The sequence below is a fragment of the Malaclemys terrapin genome, chromosome 25 (genome assembly GCF_027887155.1).
Source record: "Malaclemys terrapin pileata isolate rMalTer1 chromosome 25, rMalTer1.hap1, whole genome shotgun sequence".
Taxonomy (NCBI): domain Eukaryota; kingdom Metazoa; phylum Chordata; order Testudines; family Emydidae; genus Malaclemys; species Malaclemys terrapin.
Window position 1 is genome coordinate 8305259 of NC_071529.1, and position 5316 is coordinate 8310574.

Below are 5316 nucleotides of genomic sequence, written 5' to 3' on the forward strand. Positions count from 1 at the left end.
GGGGAGCAGCCACATGGAAGCGGTGCTGTGAACCCTCAGAAAGGTGTGAGACACCAGGGCACAGCGCTTCCCTTACGCATGCACGGGGCAGGCTTTCTCCACCTCTGTGTAGCAGTGGGCTCAGGAGATGTTGGCTCTGTATTCAGAGCCGGCTTTATAGCTTGGACTCCCAGAGGGCCTAAGGGGATTAAGCACCCAACACCTCCCTTTGAAAATGCCCAGCTTCGATGCTCCATGCCTTTAATTGGTCTTCTTTGCACTGTTGGATGAATCTCCTCATGTGGGCCGTTTACCTGGCTGACCTTAACACTGATGGTCTCAACAGCCATTCCAAGGATGGGCTACCCAGGCGACCCCCTCAGGAAGGACAGCTCAGGGTAAAGCAATGAGTTGGATGCTTTCGTCTAGGACCCTGCGGCCTCTGATTAGAAGTGCAACTGCCTGAACGCTGTTGCCTCTTCAAGACCTCGGAGCTCACGGCTCCAGAGGCTGCAGCGTTTAAAGGGTTGTAAAAACTAAGCGTCCTACTAAATTGCCGGGGCTGAAAAACACCTGCGTTGGAAGCAGATGCGGCAGGGAGACTTTAAGATGCACAATGGCCATTTCCAGAGAGGCCAAAACAACCCACAGGCACAAAGGATTCGTAGTGAAAGATGGTTTTCATTTCTTTCAGTAATGGGGGCTAACGGCAGGACATTTCCAAAGCAAATGCCTGTAATAGCTGCACTCGTAATGCACAGCAAAATGTGCTAAACACCAGCCCAATGCTATTCCTAATCTGAGTGTGTGTGTGTGTGAGAAGCGGTGACGCATCTCAGCACAGGTAGTTGGGGCTTTGTCACTCCATAGAGGCTGGATAACATACAGAGGAGAGTGAATTTGCTATGGCCTTCGTACCAAGACGTTTTCTCCTTTAGCTCACGCAAGAGAGACTAATGCTTCTAGATCAAAAGGTTCCCCGGTTCAATCCCTGTGGATGAGCCAGCCATGGGTATCAGTAAGTAGGAGAAAATGTGTGTACAGTAACATGGTACAGTCCATGAGCTACCCTATGGAACTGGGCAATGAGATATACCCCCTTTCTTCCCACGCACTTTACACACTGCATATATGCACCAGAATTATTTCACCCACCAATGAAATGCAGCCACCACTTGGATGGAACATGGCAGCTGTTTAATACTCCTCAAGAGTTTAGGACAGGAAGTGAAAAACCTCATCTCCGACTGAAATGGCAGGTTCAACTGCAGCTGGGCAGGATATTACTGGAATTGGCACCGTGGCGGGTCAGATAGGATGGGGAGGAATGTGGTGCGAAAACATGCTCTGATTCTCCCTTGTGCCATTTGTTGGCATCCACGTGTGCTGCCTGGGTGTCACGTGGTACCAGTCTGATCCTGCAGTATGCACACACCTGTTTGTGCAGGCATCAATGACCAGACCAGGTGCAGGGCAGTGAAGAGACAGCTGCTGAGATGGGAATTTGGCCAGAAACACGAGCCGATCCACCCTCCTCTTACCCATGGCAACACTTTGGGTTCTGCAGCTCCTCCAGCAGCCCCATGCTGGGGCATTGGTTCAACACTGACTCCGTGTTGGCTATTCAGTCATAGCCACCCTAGTCACTCAGGGCGGAGAGAGTGTGCCAGTGAACTGCTAGCTGGAGCCAAGGCAGCTCTTGCATTAAAGGGCGTGGTGGGGCTCAGAGAAGAGAATTCGCTAAGCTGCAGCCAGGAGGCGTCTGGCCTGTGCCCTCACAGCCAGCACCCCAATGACTGATGTCCTTGCTATACCTGAGCAACGTCGCTATGGAAACTGCGCCGCAGGATTCAGCAGGGGCCCAGGGCTCTCCCGTAGCAGGAGAAGGCAGAAGCAGCCGTGCAAAAGGGAAGGGGAGTTTGTGCAGCATCCCCTGCCCGCAGTCTGGTTTCTCCACAGCCGTTCGGGGGAGGAGGGGGGAGAGCCCTTCCGACTGGGAAGCTCGCACTGCTGCTGCTTGAGATGGGCTTGAGCTGTGAAGGGGATGGCGCCATCTCAACGCCATAAAGCACTGTGGGGAGAAGGGGCTGGGCAGGGGGTATGTGCTGGGGGGGAGTGTACCTGGGAGGTTCTGTGGTCGAGGTGTGTGTACAGGGGAGGGTTCTGAGCTGGGCCACGGCGGGGCAGAGGGGATCTATAGGTTAGGCGTGTTTGAAGAGAGCAGTGAAGATGCTGTGGCATGGATCCTGGCGTGGGGCAGGCCTGTGCTGGGGTGACTAGCCTGCACAGGAGCCCACGCTGCCACTTCCCCGCCACCACTGCCACCCTCATGAAAGCCAGTGGCAGGACGCCTGCCCACGCTGCAATCCCAGCTTCCTTTGCAGTGTAAACATACCCTTCAACCTGCCAACACTGGGCTGGGCTCACCGAGCCAGCTTCTCCACCACGCTGCAGCACCTGTTGCTGTTGTGTCTCTCACCCCAGCCCCGTGTCCCAGGCCCCTGCTGCGCGTGCACACCCACACACCCACACACCCACACACACACACAGAGTCTCTCTCTCTCCAACCACACAGCTAGTTCTATTTCAGGACAACGTCGGTTTCATCTTTCTGCAGCAGCAGGGACATTCTAGCCGCAGGCATTTTGTCTCCCACAAGGCTCCTGCCTCTGCCTGGAGAGGCAAAAGGCAACTGAGCTCCCCTAGGATCTCTGGGGGCTGGCACATGGCTGGGTCTTTCATCCACACAGCAGCGGTAACGTGCTACCAGTCCTCCCCACAGACAGCGAGCTAACCAACCACCGATGAGTTTAGAAAGAAACTGCCCCTATGGGCAGGTTCTCCCGTCACGAGCCACTTTAGAGTTCCTTGCACCTTCCTCTGAAGCAGCGGGTTCTGGGCACTGTCAGGGACAGGACGCTGGACAAGATGGACTTGACAATTCCTCTGTTCCTCAGTGTCTCTTCGAAGGGATGAGAAATGCCTACAACGGGATGCTTGTATTTCATGACCCTGATGTACACACAGAAATTCCTGCTTTGTCCGTTCAGCACCTGTCCGTGGTAGATCTCACAGAACTGAAGTGAATTTTAGTCCCAGGCCAGGAAAAGTGACCAAAGCCTGAGGAAGAGCTGTGCTGCTCAGGACAGCACTGCACCAGAGGCACCTACGCCATGGAGGGTTTTGGAATGCAGGCTACTAGATACAGCCTGTGGGTCCCAGAGCCCCACTCCTGTGGCTTCATAGTGCCTGTAAATGGCTCCAGCCTCTTGTCAAGCGACATGCCCAAATCCTTCCTCCGTGTGCCGCCCCAGAAACCCACAGGGAAGTCACGTAGGTGGAATCAGGAATGCCAGCTCTGTCACAGGCCTGCTGCAAGATCTTCCCAGTCACTTACCTCGATCTGTGCCTCGGTTTCCTTATCTGCAAGATGAGGAAAATGGTGCTACCCCCACCTCATGGGCCATTGTGAGAACTACAGTAATGAGCAGCTTGTAAAGCACTTATAACAGGAAAAGCCTTGTGTAATTGGCAAATTCTTTAATTATTAATTATTATTATTATGCACCTAGGAACCCAGTCAAGACTCATGGCTGCTTTGTTCTTAGCACCATACAGACAAGAAACAAAGATGTTCCCTGCCCCAGAAGCTCTACATGACAGACAGGACACCACTATCTTATTCCATGCTAGATTATCCCCATTTTACAGATGGGAAACTGAGGCACAGAATGGAGACGTGACTTTCCCAGGGTCACACAGGGATCTGGTAGCAAAGGTGGGAGCAGAGTGCAGGAGTGCCAACTCCCAATCCTATTATTTAGAAAAGTCATGAGAATAACGGTTAACCTGGCACTTGAATGAAGGCAGCTGCAGAAGCCCGAGTCCCTTAGAATCATAGAATCATAGAAGATTAGGGTTGGAAGGGACCTCAGGAGGTCATCTAGTCCAACCCCCTGCTCAAAGCAGGACCAATTCCCAACTAAATCATCCCAGCCAGGGCTTTGTCAAGCTGGGCCTTAAAAACCTCCAAGGAAGGAGATTCCACCACCTCCTTAGGTAAAGCATTCCAGTGCTTCACCACCCTCCTAGTGAAATAGTGTTTCCTAATATCCAACCTTCGCTTGGATGTAACAAGAGTGAATGGGCTTGATCAGAACATGAGGGGCCATTTTAGCCACTTTTCAGAAGAACTTTGAAAGGGGCTTCTGTTTGCCGCCACTGCATATCAGAAGTGCCATTCTCCCTCTCTCATCCAAATTACTCCTTTTTGGCTAACAAAGATTGCAACAAATCTCACTACTGATGTTATATCGTCCCCTCACCAGCTGGCCTACGACAACTATTCAGACCTCTCTCTTGGCCTTTGTGACGCAGAGGGCAGTAGCTACCTTCCACACCACAACAGTGGGAGAATGAGAAATGTTGGCCAAGGACACTGAGGTTATTTCCTATGCAAAAATCTGGCCACTAACCTTGGTACCTGGCTAAACAGGTGCGGCAATCTTTTGAGAATCTGGCCCCATACAAATTAGACTTTTCTCTGCTTCTCCTCCCATGCCTTAGGAGAGCTGTCAGCAATGGGGCAAAGGTTTTGAAAAATGTCCCTAGCATACGGAAATGTGTTTCCATCCATGTTGGGATACACTCATTGAGTCTAAGCAACATGGACTCTTTCCTCCCACAGCCCAGCAGCGACCTGCAGCCTCACCCGCCCTTTGAATAAACCTACAAGGGTTGACCTGGGGCATGGTTTTCAAAATTGCTCAGCATATGGGCTGCTTGGCACAGCTGAAAATCTTGCCCTTATATTACTGCTTAAATGGGAGCTGAGCTCCTTAGAGGAGCCTGATCTGGCCGAGGGTGTTTACAGCCCCGCTAGTTGTCGGAGCTGGGATTCGAACCTCTCTCACTGCAGGATACGTCTAAAGCGAAGGCTCAAATTGCTCTGCTAACCCCTGCTGGGCCCCAAGCCCCGCCTGCTGCCCAACAGCTCACCCCTGACTGACACTTTTCCCCAGCCTATAGGAGGACAGTGAGCTAGACGGTCCCGCCTCATGAAGGGGCGAAGCCACTGCGACCCATCGCAGCCAATGAGATGTTGAGAAAGAGCATCCCATCCTTCTGGGGCGGGAACGAGCGGAGTGGCAGATGATTCTACTAACGCGGCGCGCGCCTGCTTAGAATGAGCGGTACCGTGGCCAATAAGAGACCGGAACGCTTCTGACTGGCAGGTTTCCCACCCAACGGCTGTACGGGATGCCCTGAGTGGCGGTCGACTCAGCCAATGGACGCGCAGCGGGCGGGGCAGCCCGCGTGGTTTCCGCTCCTGTTGTG